The sequence below is a fragment of the Nicotiana attenuata genome, unplaced genomic scaffold (genome assembly GCF_001879085.1).
Source record: "Nicotiana attenuata strain UT unplaced genomic scaffold, NIATTr2, whole genome shotgun sequence".
Lineage (NCBI taxonomy): Eukaryota > Viridiplantae > Streptophyta > Magnoliopsida > Solanales > Solanaceae > Nicotiana > Nicotiana attenuata.
In genome coordinates, this window is record NW_017670443.1 from 184,981 (window position 1) to 203,252 (window position 18,272).

Below are 18,272 nucleotides of genomic sequence, written 5' to 3' on the forward strand. Positions count from 1 at the left end.
TGATGTAAACTGATAGGTTTTGGACTAACTCCATATAGGTGATGTCGGACCTAAAACTTCAAGTATTTACTTTAAGTCTCAAAAACAAGTTAAACTCGAAGAGTAATTAATACTTATCCAACTCTTCCCCTTTCATATATATCTTTTAAATGATATCGTTTCGATAGTTATGTATTCACTAACTTTGTAATAATAACTGAAAAGATATACCACACTTAGTATTTGCCCTAAATAAATGAATACAAGACATATATATTTCTTGCATATAAACTTTAATCATTTTATTATAGTTAAAATAATATATATTCTCACTTTAATTTAATTTGTGACTGCTATCATCCTAGCGTGTATCATCCTAATCTAAGATAAATCAAGTGAAATTTTAATGCTAGAAATCCGTTGCCGGCTATACTAGGATTGAATTTATTCCAATAAAATAGGAATCACTAAAAGCTATTTTAATTATTTTTAGTTTTCAACCGCAAAGCGCTCTGGAGAAATACAATATTATATACCATAGTTTTCTGACTCAGACAAGAAAAGGCTAGCAATTATTTTAGCTTTGATGTGCTAAGAGTTGTAGAAAAGACAAATATTATATAGTACTACAAGGGGATCGCCAGAACAGAGAAAGGAATCTCCATATCCACTCTGAGGTGCCAATCATGTAACCTTTGTGATTGCCATAAAATTATCTGAAAAGGGTCATATATGCCAGTGAACTATGCGAATTAGGATAGATATGCCCGTCGTTAATAGTTTGGACAAATATGCTCAATCCATCCAATACTTGCTCATTCATGCCCTTAGTTTAACGGAACCACTATTTTGTCTTTCTTAAATAATTAATAATCGGACCCAACCAAAATCTGCTGACCCTCCGTTAGGACCCGACCCACCCTTATTTCAAAGATATTATTTTTGATTGATTGAGAAATTGTGTGATGATCATATTTATTTATTTGAGTAATTCGATAATCGATTTTTTTTTGTTATACATCATTTCGGAAAATAATCCTACTAAAAGTAGTAATTGACATTTATTTATTATTTTAATAATATAATATTCGAATTAATTTGTGCTTTCTTCAATCATTTTATCATCTATTTTTATTTTTCTCAGTGGTGCTTGTTATGAAATAATATTTATTATGAAATAATTAATTAATAAGAAGCACCACTATTTTAACAATTTATTAATTATTTCATAACAAATTTATAATGCAGAAAATAATCCAATAAACTAATAATCAAATACATAATGATCACTTATCTAAACAAAAAAACGGATCCATCAGGTTAAGTTATAGCGAACATGGAGTTATTTGTATTGGGAATACAAATAGATTATGAGAAAAATAAAAATAGATGGTAAAATGATTGAAGAAAGAACAAATTAATTCGAATATTATATTGTTAAAATAATAAATAAATATCAATTACTACTTTTAGTAGGATTACTTCCCGAAATGATGTATAACAAAAAAAAAATCGATTATCAATTACTCAAATAAATAAATATGATTATCACACAATCTCTCAATCAAAAAAAAAATATATATCAAAATATATCTTTGAAATAAGGGTGGGTCGGGTCCTAATGGATCGGGTCAGCAGATTTTGGTTGGGTCCGGTTATTAATTATTTAAGAAAGATAAAATAGTGGTTCCGTTAAACTAAGGGCATCTAATGCGCAAGTATTGGACGGATTGGGCATATCTTGTAATACCCCATATTTACGTTTGGCTATATTAGTCATTAGCATACAAAAAAAAAAAAAAGATATCTGGGCTAAAATCCCACTGTAACTAATCTAATAAGAGGGGGAAGTGCACGGTTAGCCACTAATAACACATGTATTTACTTTTAAGCCACCGTTTACAATGTCTTTAGTCTTTTGCCACTGCTTTAATAAACTTTACCTGCCCGGACGAAAACATCCTTCTGCTCATAAAAGTTCAGGACCAAGTGTCCTTAACTTTTGAACTTGCAACTCTAAGTTGAGGACTTCAGGACTACATGTCCTTAACTTTTGAACTTGCAACTCTAAGTTCAGGACTTCAAGACTACATGTCCTTAACTTTTGAACTTGGAACTCGAAGTTCAGGACCACCTGTCTTTAAGTTCTGTGCTTGTAACTCTAAGTTAAGGACTACTTGTCCTTAACTTTTGAACTTGTAAGTCTAAGTTCAGGACCTATTATCCTTAACTTTTGAGCTTGTTAGTCTAAGTTCAGGACCAAGTGTCCTTAACTTTTGAACTTGTAACTGTAAGTTCAGGACCAAGTGTCCTTAACTTTTGAGCTTGTTAGTCTAAGTTCAGTACTTCAGGACCTATTGTCCTTAACTTTTGAACTTGTAACTATAAGTTCAGGACCTATTGTCCTTAACTTTTGAGCTTGTTAGTCTAAGTTCAGGACCAAGTGCCCTTAACTTTTGAACTTGTAATTCTAAGTTCAGGACCAAGTGTCGTTAACTTTTGAACTTGGAACTCAAAGTTCAGGACCAAGTGTCCTTAACTTTTGAACTTGTAACTGTAAGTTCAGGATCCATAACGTAGCAGAAAACCAAATGTTATTTGTATATTTTCACAAAATAATAATAATAATAATAATTACAATTTACATATAAGATTGATGTCAGATTCGGCTTGGATGCAACATTGATAAGACAAATCTACATAACCTTTTCATTACTAGTCTGATGAAAATACAAGTGACGACCATTTAGTGTCCCAAGATAATTTGTCTAATGATGATTCTGAGAATACAAAGGATGAGGATGATAAAGAGTGCGATAGTGATGAACAGAATAAGTTACTGATAAGTTCCGGAGTCCATGGCAGTCGCGATCTCACAGACGGTGGCACAGTTCTTCTCCCTAACATGAAAGAGATAGAAGAAAGGGTAACACAGTCTTTTCATATTAATTTTAATAGACTAGTGGCTACTATTGCTAAGCTTTAAAAATGCTGGATAAAAAGTAAATACCACTTTAAAAGGTGGCTACCCTACATAATTTTTACCTAATAAGAAGTGGAAAAAAGAAAGAAAAAAAACCCAAATACATGAGAGCAAACTTCTGCCGCACTAAGAGCTTATCCCGAAACCAAAGCTATAAACAAAGATCCCAAATACACAAAAAATTGAAATACAAAGTTTAAAAGATGGGGATATTCAGTGGAACTGAAACGTGAAGGATAAAACAAGGATTCATAGAGTATTGTTTTGGTGCTGAAATCTTCTTGCGTGAAACAGAGAAGCAAAGACAGTTTGTTGAAGCTATCTTTCAATTCGTATGCTAAACTTTCTTACTTACAGTTTGCTTAAGCTTATCGTCTGGGTGTATATAATTTTATTAGGCACTAAAAGAAGTATTGTCAACAGTGATCCTTTATGGTTTAGGCTTATAATACACATATTAGGCATCATCCGGTGTGAAAAAAAATTGAAAGAACAAATTATACAAGTTGAAATTGATAGATTATGGATTAGTTGAATTACTCAATGCATGGGTAAATATAATTCGACAAAATGATGGTAAAACATGAAACTCGGAAGATTAGGTATTCTAAAGTAGTTATGATATAGCCTAAACAAGGCAATTGACACAAGATTAATTTTATGTGATCATAGATTGATAGGAGGAAGTTGTATGAATTGCTTGAGGTGAAGTATTTGGTATTTCGGCACAAGTACTATGAGTAGTAATCTTACCACAATTTGTGTTTTCATAACCTGCATGGTTTATACATTATTTTGAAATTAAAATGTGTTACCGAATATTTGAAATTTGCATGTGAGACAAGTCCTTTACTTGATATGGTTTTGAATAGTTTACTTGAGATGTTTACAATTATTTAAAATATTCTCACTATTACTAGACATATTTTACTGTTACTTGAGATATTATTACTTTTACTGAAACTGAATTACATGATCTGATAAGAATTGAAATGCCATGTACTATTTTGAAAATGCTCTCATGTGAATATTTACTGTTTACAAAGAAAAGTATAAATGGGAGGAGACTTTGAAGGATCCCGTAGCTAACGGCGAGTTCGTTAGACCTGGTGCACCTTGTATTTACCGATTATCGAGTACAGTTATAGCCCTCACTAGTGGGAAGGTAGAACTAGCATACAGTTACAGTTTTTCCTCGAGTAGGGACCTATAGTTATATTTAACTCCTTTGACGAAGGGGTCCATACAGTGATACAGATTATATGATCCTTTCTTGAAAACCTCCCAAACATAAGATTTGATATGATAATGTTTACAGAGTTTATTATCGAATTGTCAAATGATTCCTTCTTATGAAAATAGACAAGACCGATTATTGTTACCAATTTTGAAAAGGGCATTTACTTCATTATATTTTCTGATTATTATACAAGCATGTTTTCTGACTTGTCCCAGCTAAAAACGGTTGTGGTTAAGTATTATTACTCACTGAGCTAGCGACTCACTCCCCGCAACTTTTTTTTTAACAGAGACATCAGTTGATGCGAGCAGGATTTTGTTAATTAGAGTACACGATTTGACAAATTTTTGGTAAGCCCCGCACTTGTTCGCGTGGGCGAAGAGTTTATTCATTTGTTATGTTCTTTTCTTTAAAACTCTTAGAGTCGCTCCATAATCATTTTTTAGTGTCATGAGTATTCCTTTATTATTTTAGAACTATAACTAGTATTAGACTTACGTATCATATTTTGGAGATGAATTTAGTATTACTGTGGTACAATTGATTGATTAATAGTGGTGGATAAATATTTTATTAGCTGATGAGGATTAGGAGATACTTTGGTTGATATAGGTTGGTTCTGTTGTTGATTCTGAGATAGGGTAAATTTTTGGATAGTCCTAAAATAGGGAAAACTCTGCTAAATTTTCTGTAAATTCCCGTTAAGGCTTGCTTTGGGATCCTACCCCTTAGCGCCGGTCATGGCCCTAAATTGGGTTGTGATACATCTGTGCCAAACTATTAACAATAGGCATATCTGTCCTAATTCGCATAGTTCACTGGCATATATGACCCTTTTTCCGTAAAATTATCTAAGCAGTTGGCGTATTATAGCAAATTGCACTTAGAATCTTGCTGTAGGAATCAACACACACACACACACACACACACACATATATATATATAGAGAGAGAAGCAAGTAGCAAATTAAGTTGAAATTATTATGGGGTGCGATTTGCTTGCTTCCACCATCCAGGGAGTCAAGAAAGGTACTACTAAATAACTAGGTGTCTACAGCAATTACATAATCTTTTATCCCAAGACAATCCAAAGACAAAGGTTAAAAGCTCTAAAACTCAAGAAAGTTTAAGAGCTTACATTCTTATTCAAAAGGGAAATGGGGACTGAGAGTGCGACACACAATAAATATAATCCAGTAAGATAAGAATCATTAAAGGCTAGCAATATATCTATTAGAAGTAGTTCATGTATAGTGTCCCACATTGGTATAGAAGGCTTTAGGTATATATAGATATTCTATAAAAATAGGGTTACTGTAAAACACTTAAAGAATATCTTTAATATATTTTTTTCCGTGCTTTCTCACATGGTATCAGAGCATTAGTGGTGAGACACATCCGGGAACTAGAATACAGAGCCAGAAGTCACCGCGCCTTAGTTTTCCGGTGACTTTTCACAGTTGTCTTGCGTCATCTCTCTCTCCGTCAGTGTTGTGAAAAATCCAACACTACCAAAAGATCCGTCATTGTCCGATGACCAAACCCCAATGAACCTCTCCGACAACAGCCGCCTCAAGCGCCATCAGAAGCTAGGGTTCCGGCGAATGCGAGAGCTCATGCACCGACGAGTACGACCACTTCCGGCCATTTTCTGGAAAAGGTTCTTCAGAGCAGTTGGTTCGTCTATTAATTCTTACCCCACCCGTACTGTTTTCATATTATTCTGATCACTTTGAGTTTTTTCCGACGACTATACTGATTTTTTCGGCAGCTACAATAAATTTACGGCGACTATAGTGTTTCCTTCGTCTGTTTCAATGGGTTACAATTGATTCTTTTTATTATTTGGTAATAATTTGCTAGACTTCTCTTCAATCCAACGATGTCTTTGGGATTTGATGTTTTCGGGTCTAAAAACACGGGTTCTGGAAGTTCTAGTGTTATGATTACCTCAGAACCTTTAATGGAAAGTTCAAACTACTTAGCTCGAGCTTCGTCTGTCGAGTTATGATGTAAAGGTCAAGGTGTTCAAGATCATTTAAGCGAAAATGCTAGCAAAGGAGATGAAAAAACTAAAGTACTTTGGGAGAAGATCGATGCTCAGTTGTGTAGTATCCTGTGGTGATCTATTGATTCCAAGTTGATGCCCTTGTTTCGTCCATTCCAGACATGTTATTTAATTTGGGAAAAGGGCACTTTATACACTAATGACATATCTCGTTTCTATGATCTGATATCGCAGATGACAAATCTAAAGAAACATGAATTATATATGTCTATCTAATTGGGGCAAGTACAGGCAGTCATGGAGGAATTTGAGGAGTTGATACCAGTTTCTGCTAGTGTTGAAAAGAAACAAGAGCAATGACAGAAGATGTTTCTAGTTCTTACACTCGCTAGACTTCCTAATGACCTTGATTCAGTAGGCGGCCAGATTTTGGCTAGTCCGACAGTCCCCACAGTTGATGAATTATTTTCTAGGTTATTTTGGCTTATTGCAGCGCCCAGACATACAATGATCTCTTCACAGAAAGCTGACTCCTCTGTTCTCGCATCCAAGACAGTGAAAACTCGAGCATCTCAGACTATGGATAATAGATGAGGATGAGGTCGTTTTGGAAGAACTCGACCAAAGTGTTCTTATTGTAACAAGCTTGGGCATACTCGTGAGGCACGTTACTCTTTTCATGGCCGACCACCTAGAAATGCTCATGTTGCTCAGACTGAGACTGTAGGTAGCCTGGGGTTTTCTTTATCTGAAGGGAGTATAATGAGTTCCTTCAGTATCGAGCAACTAAGCAAACACCTCCACAAGTGGCCTTTGTCGCTCAAACTGATATTTCTACTGTTGGTAATTCATATGCTTGTGTTTCCCAGTCTACTACTCTTGGACCATGTGTCATGGACTCAAGCGCCTCTATTTCTGGTAATAGGTCACTTTTGTCAAAAATTGTTTATTCACAATCTCTTCCCAATGTTACTCTAGCCAATAGAGTCCATACAAAAGCAAAAAAGGAGTTGGACAAGGCAATCCCCTATCCTCTTATGTCCCCGGTTGTCCTTTTAATCTCGCATCTATTAGTCGTTTGACTTGTGCCCTCCATTGCGGTATATATTTATTGATGATTCTTTTATTATGCTAGCACAGGGCGTGAATCACAAGAACTTTAATACCTTAACTTACTCAATCCCTCTGCAGCATGTCCAGCTACAGATCCTCCATACCTAATTCACAGGCGTTTAGGACATCCGAGTTAATCCAAGCTTCAGAAGATGGTGCCTAGTTTGTCTACATTAGATTGTGAGTCGTGTCAACTTAGAAAACATATTCGAGCTACATTTTCACATAGTGCTGAGAGTCGTGCAGAGTCTGTTTTTTCTTTAGTTCATTCTCATATATGGAGTCCTACTAGAGCCAGTTCAACCTAAGGATTTTGTTATTTTGTTAGTTTCATTGATGATTACTCAAGATGTACTTGGATTTTCCTAATGAAAGATCGTTCTGAGTTGTTCTCTATATTCTAGAGTTTTTGTGCTGAAATTAAAACTCAGTTTGGTGTTCTATTCGCACTTTTCATAGTGATAATGCCTTAAAATATTTATCCTCCTAGTTTCATTAGTTTATGACTTCTCAAGGAATTATCTATCAGACATCCTATCTGTATACTCCTCAACAGAATGGGGTAGCAGAGAGAAAGAATAGGCATCTCATTGAAATTGCTCACACACTTCTCATTCAATCTCATGTTCCGCTGTATTTTTGGGGCGATGCAGTTCTTACAGCTTGTTACTTAATTAATCGGATGCCTTCATCTTCCATTCAGAATCAGATTCCACATTCAGTATTGTTCCCTAGGTCACCCACATACTCTCTTCCTCTTCGTATTTTTGGGAGTACTTGTTTTGTGTATAACTTAGCTCCCGATAAAGATAAATTAGCTCCCCGTGCTCTCAAGTGTACCTTTCTTGACTATTCTCAGGTTCAAAAGGGGTATCATCGCTACTCACCTGATCTTTGCAGGTATCTTATGTCAACTAATATCACGTTCTTTGAGTCTCAACCTTACTTTATTTCATCTAATCATCTTGATACATCTAAGGTCTTACCTGTACTTACTTGTGAGGAATCTAGTGTTACTCCTCTTACATCCCCATCGACATCCACAGTACCACCACAATCGCTCCTACCTATAGCGACTTCTGAGGATTCTACAGTTGCTCCTCCTATGTCTCCAGCCACAAGACCACCACTCTTGACTTATCGTCGTCATCCACGTCCAGAATCAGGCCCAGATGATTCACGTCATGCATCAGCTTCTGTACCTACTGCGGACTTGGCTCCTCCTAGCCCACCGATTGCACTTCGGAAAGGTGTACGATCCATACTTAATCTTAATCTCCATTATGTTAATTTAAGTTATCACTGTCTGTCATCACCCTTGATTCTTTTATATCATCTTTGTCCACTGTTTCCATTCCTAAGTCTACAGGTGGGGTACTATCTCATCTATGATGGTGACAAGCTATGATTTACGAGATGTCTGCTTTACATGCGAGTGGTACTTGGGAGCTTGTTCCTCTTACTTCAGGTAAGTCTACTGTTGGTTGTCGTTGGGTTTATGCTGTCAAAGTCGGCCTAGATGGTCAGGTTGATCAACTTAAAGCTCGTTTGGTTGCAAAAGGATATACTCAGATATATTTGGGCTTGATTATAGTGACACTTTCTCTCCATGGCTAAAGTCATATCTGTTCGCTTTTTTCTGTCCATGGTTGTCGCTCGTCATTGTCCTCTTTATCAGTTGGACATTAAGAATGCCTTTCTCCACGATGATCTCAACGATTTATATGGAGCAACAGCCTAGTTTTGTTGCTCATGGGGAGTCTAGTGGTCTTGTATGTCGAATATGCAGGTCACTCTATGGTTTGAAACAACCTCCTCGAGCCTGGTTTGGTAAGTTCAGCATAGTTATTTAGGAGTTCGGCATGACTCGTAGTGAAGCTGATCACACAGACTTTTATCGGCATTCTGCTCCTAATCTGTGTATTTATCTGGTGGTTTATGTTGATGATTTTGTTATTACCGGCAATGATCAGGATGACATTACTAGTCTGAAACAACATCTTTTTCAGCACTTCCAGACTAAGGATCTCGGCAGATTGAAGTACTTTCTAGGTATTGAGGTTGCTCAGTCTAGTTCAATTATTGTTATTTCACAAAGGAAATATGCTTTAGATATTCTTGAGGAAACATGAATGATGGGTTGCAGATCTCTTGACACTCTTATGGATCCGAATGCTAAGCTTCTGCTAGGACAGGGGGAGCCTATTAGCGATCCTGCAAAATATAGGTGGTTGGTTCGCAAATCGAATTACCTCATAGTGGCGAGACATCACATTTCATTTCCTGTGAGTGTTGTAAGTCAGTTTATAGACTCACCCTGCGATAGTCACTGGGATGCAGTTGTTCGCATTCATCAGTATATAAAATCATCTCCAGGCTACTATTCGAAGATCGAGGTCATGAACATATTGTTGGATACAGAGATGTTGATTGGGCAGGGTCACCTTCTGATAGATATTCCACATTTGGATATTGTGTCTTAGTAGGAGGTAATTAGATCTCTTGGAAAAGCAAGAAAAAAAAATGTAGTTTCTCAATCTAGCGTAGAAGTAGAGTATCAAGCCATGGATCTTGAACATGTGCTAGTTTGGGTTAAACAATTGTTTAGAGAATTAAAATTTGGAGAAATCAGTCAATTGGAACTTGTGTGATAATCAGGCTGCCCTTCATATTGCATCAAATCCAGTATTGCATGAGAGGACCAAACACATTGAGATTGACTGTCACTTCATCAGAGAGAAGATTCTCTTATTAGATATTGTTACAAAGTTTGTGAAGCCAAATGATCAATTAGCAAATATTTTCACCAAGTCCCTCACTGGTCCTCGTATTAGTTATATATGTAACAAGCTCGGTACATATAATTTACATGCACCAGCTTGAGGGGGAGTGTTAGAAGTAGTTCATGTATTGTGTCCCACATTGGTATAGAAGGCTTTAAGTGTATTTAAACATTGTATATAAATAGCGCTATTGTAAAACACTTAACGAATATCCATAGTATATTTTTCCCGTGCTTTCTCACAATATCATTGGCAGGAAGGTCAACTCTGAGGTACCAATTATTTTCTCCTTTCTAATGCTATAAGAAATCATCTAAGCAATTGGAATATTCAGGGAGTTGCACTTGGAATCTCACACTAGGAATCAACAATGGAACACAATATACATAGTATAGAAATTCTATCAAGGTGCAATATAGAAAAGCAAAGCACAAAATATATGAAAGGGGATTGGTACTATTTTACTTGGTCTTCCCTCCTCTTAACACCAGCTTTCATCCTTTTTTTGTCCTAGAAAAAGTCACATTCTCACACTTCCTCCGAGACTTCCTGGATGGCCGATTTTCGGTAACCTGTTTGATCTTGGAGCTGCGCCAGACCAAAAAATAGCAGGTATGAAACAGAGATATGGTCCTATTGTATGGTTCAAGATTGGATCCGTCAAAACCATGGCAATTTTGTCCACAAAGGTGGCTACTGAGTTCTTCAAGAACCATGATGTTTCCTTTGCAGATCGCAAAGTTATTGATACCATGGTGGTACATAACGACAACAGCACAGTTCCTTGGCTTTAGCCCCGTATGGCACCTATTGGCGTGTGCTAAGGCGGATATGCACTATGCAAATGTTGACAAACAAAAGAATCAATGAAACAATGCATCTCAGGCAGAAATGCATTGATGATATGCTTTAATGGATTGACAAGGAAGCAAACGATCTATGGAAAAGGGAAGTGAGATCGAGGTAGCATGTTTCGTCTATCTTGCATCATTTAACCTGGTCGGGAACCTGATATTGTCTCATGATTTAGTAGATCCAGAGTCAATAAGGCCTCAGATTTCTTCACAGCCTTGAGACGACTAATTAAGTGGAGTGGCTGTCCAAATATTTCAGATTTATTTCCATGTCTTAAATGGCTTGACGGCAAAAGGCAGAGCATGACATGGGAAAGGCAATTGAAGTTGCTTCCACATTTGTCGATGAACGCATGGAAGAGCAAACGGAAGGAAAAGAAAAGAAGAAAGATTTCTTAGGTGTGTTGCTTGAATTTGAGGGTAGTGGAGAAGATGAACGTAACCGGCTACGTTATCAGAACATCAGATTAACATATTCATACTGGTAAGTGTTTGAAAACCATCAGCTCTCTTCCTCATTTCCATATCATTGATCATATAAGCTTTCTTGCCCCTTCTTCTATTGTTTGATCTAAGATATTGAGTTATTTTTTAACAAACTCCCACTGACAAGGATAATTTCAGGAAATGTTTATCGCTGCTTCAGGGACAAAACATAGCAGTTCGGACTGCACAATCCTGAAGTAATGGCCAAAGTCAAGGCAGAGATCTCTGAGGTAGTAGGAAACAAGAAGTTAGAGGAGACTAACATTGATAAGTTGCATTATCTGCAAGCGGTTATCACTGTATTTGCATCCTCCACTTCCATTCTTAGTTCCAATAAGAGCAATTAAAGACACGAGTTTCATGGGATTTGACATACCAGAAGACACTCACGTTTTTGTCAACGTCTGGGCATTCTGGGAAGACCCTTTGGCATTCAGGCCTGAGAGGTTTGTCAAGGGTCAATGCTTGAGTTAATACCATTCGGTGCTGGCAGAAGGATGTGCGTAGGCCTTACCTTAGCTAATCGCATGTTGCACCTTCTTTTGGGCTCATTGCTTCATGAATTTGACTGGGAGCTCCCTCATAATGTCACATCTAAAGCCATGGACATGAAAGAGAGGATAGGCATAACAGTGAGAAAAGTCCAACCTCTGAAAGTTGCACCAATAAAAAGAACATCTTCTTCTCATACATGACAGTAAGGTTGAGACGAAGGCAAACCAGTATGCACGCAAGGCATAGCATTTGCATTTTAGGGTGGGTCTAGTAAGATTAGTTTACGCTGTGATATTGAACGAATATGGAGGTGAAAAGAAGAAGGTGAGCATATCATAACTGACCGCTGGTTGGATAATATCAAACTGGCTTCGTTTGAGCATGTCTTTACTTTGTGATATTGACCTGGTAAGATTACAACGGAGAAAACATATCTTTACTTTGTGATATTGAACTGGCTTCATTTGACCAACTATTACATCTAAAATCTAAAATATGTGGGGTCCATCCCATTTGGTAATAGGCATGTGCCTATGATTACTTTGGCCCCAAGTTTAGAAATGAATGGAGGAAAATTGAAGCTCCTCCTGTAGCATTCTTGGAGGCTAAATATTTTCTCCTGTAAAAGGAGAGCTCTTTTACTTCTTTCAACACACCAACAAAGAGAGAAAGAAAGAGTGAGGCATCACAGACAGGGTATAAGAAAATAGTCTGTAAGGACATTAGAGAGTGTGAGCGATATTGTAGTGAGGTGGAATATCAAAAGAGGATTATTTTTTTTGAGTGTTGTAGTGGTCTTTGTAGTATTTTACTCGGGCCTACAAAGTGTAAAATTCCTTACTATAGTGATATCAGTTGCTCCTCTCGGGGTCGTATTTTTTCCCTTATTCAGAAGGGTTTTCCACGTAAAAATCTTGGTGTCATTGTCATTCTTTTATTCTTATTGATTACCGTATCTCACTGCTATATTATTATTCCGCTTTTATTACAGTGAATATTATTACTGTGGGAGATTTATTCCCAACAACTGGTATCAGAGCACATGTTCTGCTCGTTCACAGAAATACTATTCACTGTCGGTAGTACTATACTCGGTGAAAAATAAAATGTCCGGAGTAAAGTACGAGGTAGCAAAATTCAACGGAGATAGCGGTTTCTCAACATGGCAAAGAAGGATGAGGGATCTGCTCATTCAACAGGGATTACACAAGGTACTAGATGCTGATGCCAAAAAGCCTGATACCATGAAAGCTGAGGATTGGGCTGACTTGGATGAAAAGGCTGCTAGTGCAATCAGGTTGCACTTATCAGATGATGTGGTAAATAACATCATTGTTAAAGACACCGCATGTGGTATTTGGACAATGTTGGAAAGCCTATACATGTCCAAAACGCTGACAAATAAATTGTAACTGAAGAAGCAGTTATACGCCCTACACATGGGTGAAGGTACAAATTTTTTGTCACATTTAAATGTGTTTAACGGACTAATCACACAACTTGCCAACCTCAGAGTGAAAATCGAGCAAGAAGATAAAGCCATCTTGCTGTTGAACTCGTTGCCATCTTCGTACGATAATTTGGCAACAACCATCCTGCACGGAAAGACTACCATTGAGTTGAAAGACGTCACATCGGCTCTTCTACTCAACGAGAAGATGAGAAAGAAGCCTGAAAATCAAGGACAAGCTCTCATCACAGAAGGTAGAGGCAAGAGTTATCAAAGGAGTTCAAGCAATTATGGTAAATCTGGAGCTCGCGGGAAGTCCAGGAACCGATCCAAGTCAAAAGACAGAAATTGCTACAATTGCGATCAACCAGGTCACTTCAAAAGAGACTGCCCAAATCTAAGGAAGGGCAAGTCCAGAGTCGGAATGGGTGGTTGACACAACGGCATCTTACCATGCCACACCGGTAGGAGATCTTTTTTGCAGATATGTAGCAGGTGATTTTGGCACTGTGAGAATGGGTAACACAAGCTACTCAAAGATTGCGGCGATTGGTGATATTTGTATCATGATTTGCGGATGAACTTGATCTCGGGAATTGCTTCGGACTGAGATGGGTAATTTGCAATGAGATTTCTGCAGATTTGTGGCACAAAAGAATGGGTCATATGAGCGAGAAGGGATTGCAGATTCTTGCCAGGAAATCACTCATCTCTTTTAAAACAACAGTAACCTTAAGTTCCTAGAACCCCACGGCACAATGGTGTCGCATATTCATCGATACGAGATGAAGAGTTCGGGTACAGAGGAAAGCACCTGGGCTGAGCAGGGGCAACTTGATGATGATGTCGAGCAAGTGGAGTATCCCACGAAGAAGAACAACCCAACCTCTGAGGAGATCAAACCAGTGGATGAAAGCTATGCAAGAAGAGATGGAATCTCTACAGAAAAATGGCACGTACAAGCTGGTTGAACTTAAAAAGCTCGTTGGGGTTAAAGGCTTCGAACAGAAGAAAGGTATTGATTTTGATGAAATTTTCTCACCTGTTGTCAAAATGACTTCTATTCGTACAATCTGATTGAAGTAGCTGAAAGGAAACACATGGTGTGCAAACTGAATAAGAGTCTTTATGGGTTGAAGCAGCACCAAGACAGTGGTACAAGAAGTTTGACTCATTCATGAAAAGTCAAACTTACATAAAGACATATTCTGATCCATGTGTATACTTCAAAAGATTTTCTGATAACAACTTTATTATATTATTGTTGTATGTGGATGACATTTTGATTGTAGGACAAGATAAAGAGGTGATTGCAAAGTTGAAGGGAGACTTATCTAAGTCCTTTGACATGAAGGACTTAGGCCCAGCACAACAAATTCTGGGAATAAAGATTGTTCGAGAGCGAACAAGCAGAAAGTTGTGGCTGTCTCAGGAGAAGTACATTGAACGTGTACTGGAACGCTTCAACATGAAGAATGCTAAGCCAGTCAGCACACCTCTTGCTAGTCATCTGAAGTTGAGCAAGAAGATGTGTCCTACAACAATGGAGGAAAAGGAAAGCATGACCAGTTCCTTATTCTTTTGCCGTCGGAAGTTTGATGTATGCTATGGTATGCACTAGACCTGATATTGCTCATGCAGTTGGTGTTGTCAGTAGGTTTCTTGAAAATCCTGGAAAAGAACACTGGAAGCTGTCAAGTGGATACTCAGGTACCTGAGAGGCACCACAGGAGATTGTTTATGCTTTGGAGGATCTGATCCAGTCTTGAAAGGCTATACAGATGCAAATATGGCAGGTGACAATGATAACAGAAAATCCACTATTGGATATTTGTTTACATTTTCAGGGGGAGCTATATCATGGCAGTCGAGGTTGCAGAAGTTTGTCGCACTCTCTACAACTAAAGCGGAGTATATTGCCGCTACAAAAGCTGGCAAGGAGATGATATGGCTGAAACGATTCCTTCAAGAGCTTGGCTTGCAGCAGAAGGAGTATATTGTTTATTGTGACAGTCAAAGTGCAATAGACTTGAGCAAGAACTCCATGTACCATGCAAGGACCAAACATATCGATGTAAGATATCATTGGATCCGAGAAAAGGTAGAGAGTGAATCTCTGCAAGTCCTGAAGATCTCCACAAGTGAGAATCCTGCAGATATGTTGACCAAGGTGGTACCAAGAGACAAGTTCGAGTTGTGCAAAGAACTTGTCGGCATGCACTCAAGTTAGAAGTCCAGTGTTACCTCCTTCAGGTGAATGGGACTGGAGGGGGAGATTGTGGGGTCCATCCCATTTGGTAATAGGCATGTGCCTATGATTACTTTGGCCCCAAGTTTGGAAATGAATGGAGGAGAATCGAAGCTCCTCCTGTAGCATTCTTGGAGGCTAAGTATCTCCTACAAAAGGAGAGCTCTTTCACTTCTTTCAACACACCAACAAAGAGAGAAAGAAAGAGTGAGGCATCACAGACAGGGTATAAGAAAGTAGTCTGTGAGAAAAATAGAGAGTGTGAGCGATATTGTAGTGATCATGTGGAATATCAAAAGAGGGTTATTTCTTTTGAGTGTTGTAGTGGTCTTTGTAGTATTTTACTCGGGCCTACAAAGTGTAAAATTCCTTACTATAGTGATATCAGTTGCTCCTCTCGGGGTCGTGGTTTTTTCCCTTATTCAGAAGGGTTTTCCACGTAAAAATCTTGGTGTCATTGTCACTCTTTTATTCATGTTGATTACCGTATCTCACTGCTATATTATTATTCCGCTTTTATTACCGTGAATATTATTACTGTGGGGGATTTATTCCCAACAAAATATCTTTATGGAAACATGACCTGAAATCAATATCATCAAGGGGAAATGCTGTGAAATACTGAACACAGCTTTTGGTCCATCAAAGTCTTGAGATGCCCTCGTGCTTACCAGTCAACAACGTTCACATTGTTGTTTATTTAAACTTTCCGGGTTTTTTTTCCTCTTAAAAACGTCGCTGACTGCTGGAAGCACGATACTCCACACCAACCAGGAATTGATAACATTTACAGATAAGACATCCTAGCTCATAAAGTTCTGTGAAACAGTAGTATATATGTATCCAATTTGCTCTATTGCATAAATTTCACTGGAAACATTGAGCCATTTAGGTGTTCCTGGATTACCACCTGATTTAGTTCTTTCTTTTTAGACACAGATACCTCTTCTCTATTAACATTCAATAACTTACCAAGCACAAAACAAAGCAATTTAAGTGTTTTATCAGATGAGATAGGATTATTTTTGCTCTAACATGATAAAATCCCTTTATATATAAGTCAATTTGGACATCTAAATTCTCTTACATATAACATCCACATTAGAATCCCATGAAAAACTAAAAATGGAAAACTGAATTGCAAAAAGAAGTAGCAAGTATGGTAGCTAGTGTTCACCTGTGCAGTGAATAAAGTCAGGTGAAGCCTGTGGATAAAGTCATTTGCTGAAGACTATATAATGCACAGCACAATCTTGTTTCTGTTATGGATATAGTAGATATGCCTAATAATATTTGATGATTTGAATATATTTTTGTGAACGTTATTTTATATAATATATATATATATATATATGGCATTTGATATTCTTTTATCATTGTTATTAATTGCTTGATTAATTTGATGAAGTCCTTGATTAAATTTTGAGACTTGACATTGTGGTGGAGATCATGATAATGAGAGTGAAGTTTCTTATAATTTAATCTAAATTTGTTCTTGATCGTAGGATTATTAATTTGGACATTAGTAATCCGGTTAGATCAATATTTATGTGATTGTATTTATGGGATAAAGATTAGTTAATCTCATTATTAAATCACATAGATAGATGATGCATATAGAGATATGATCATTGAACCGACTCATTGGATAATTTCTAACGGTTATAATTACCATAAACTATCGATAGGATATTCTCTTGAAGAATGTGATGTAAAAATTTCCTTTGACCTGAGATCGTCATAGTAATTGACAAGTTATTTATTGTGCTTTGACACTAGACACCTATGGCCCTAGGGAGATAGTTGAAAGGATATTGAGTACAATTAAATACTTGTAGAATTAGTGATTGATCAAGATGGAATCTGTCAACTCTTGGTAATGAGTTTAAGCTCCATGTTGTCATGAATTGTCACGACCCAAAATCCATTAAGGGTCGTGATGGCGCCGGACACTGCTTGTCTGGCAATCCAACACGAAGAAGTTAAATAAATTCCTCATTTTAATATTTTTGAAATTATTTCTTTTCCTTACATTAAACAATAACTAATGAAATTAACCGAGAAAATAATGGTGTCTTTAACAAATTTAAATACTAAATAATCCCATAGCCATCCCAGAACCCGGTGTCACAAGTGTACGAGCAATTTCTAGGAAATAAAATGTAATATAATAACTGTGAGGAATGCAAATTGGACAGAAAAGAAAGTACAATACTGAAGGAGACTCTGCTGGTTGCGGGTCGTCTCGAGATATGCAGCTCACCTAAGTCTCCGTATCAACCATGTCGCCGTGCCCAACGAGGCCACTAGACATACATGTGCCTGTGCAATAAAAATGCACAACAAGTGTATTATCAGTACGACAACAACGTGTACCCAGTAAGTATCCAGTCTAACCTCGAAGAAGTAGTAACGAGAGGTCAACTTCGACATTTACTAGTGGTCCAATAATATAATCAGTCGTGGATTAGCAGTAAACTCAAGGGAATCATGTAGCAAGTAAACAATCCTTTTAATAATAAGATATATTTCCAAGTTCATATTTCCTCAATTATCAATTTATCTCAGGCCAGGGAGGCAATATCATTATTTATAATTTCAAGGCAGCCAATACAAGCATGCACAAATCATGCC

At 37.3% G+C, this 18,272-nt stretch overlaps 1 pseudogene; it reads left to right on the plus strand.

Annotated features, from left to right (window-relative positions):
• Window positions 1-10,295: 10,295 nt before the first annotated feature.
• LOC109239478 lies at window positions 10,296-12,834 on the plus strand (annotated as a pseudogene).
• Window positions 12,835-18,272: the final 5,438 nt, after the last annotated feature.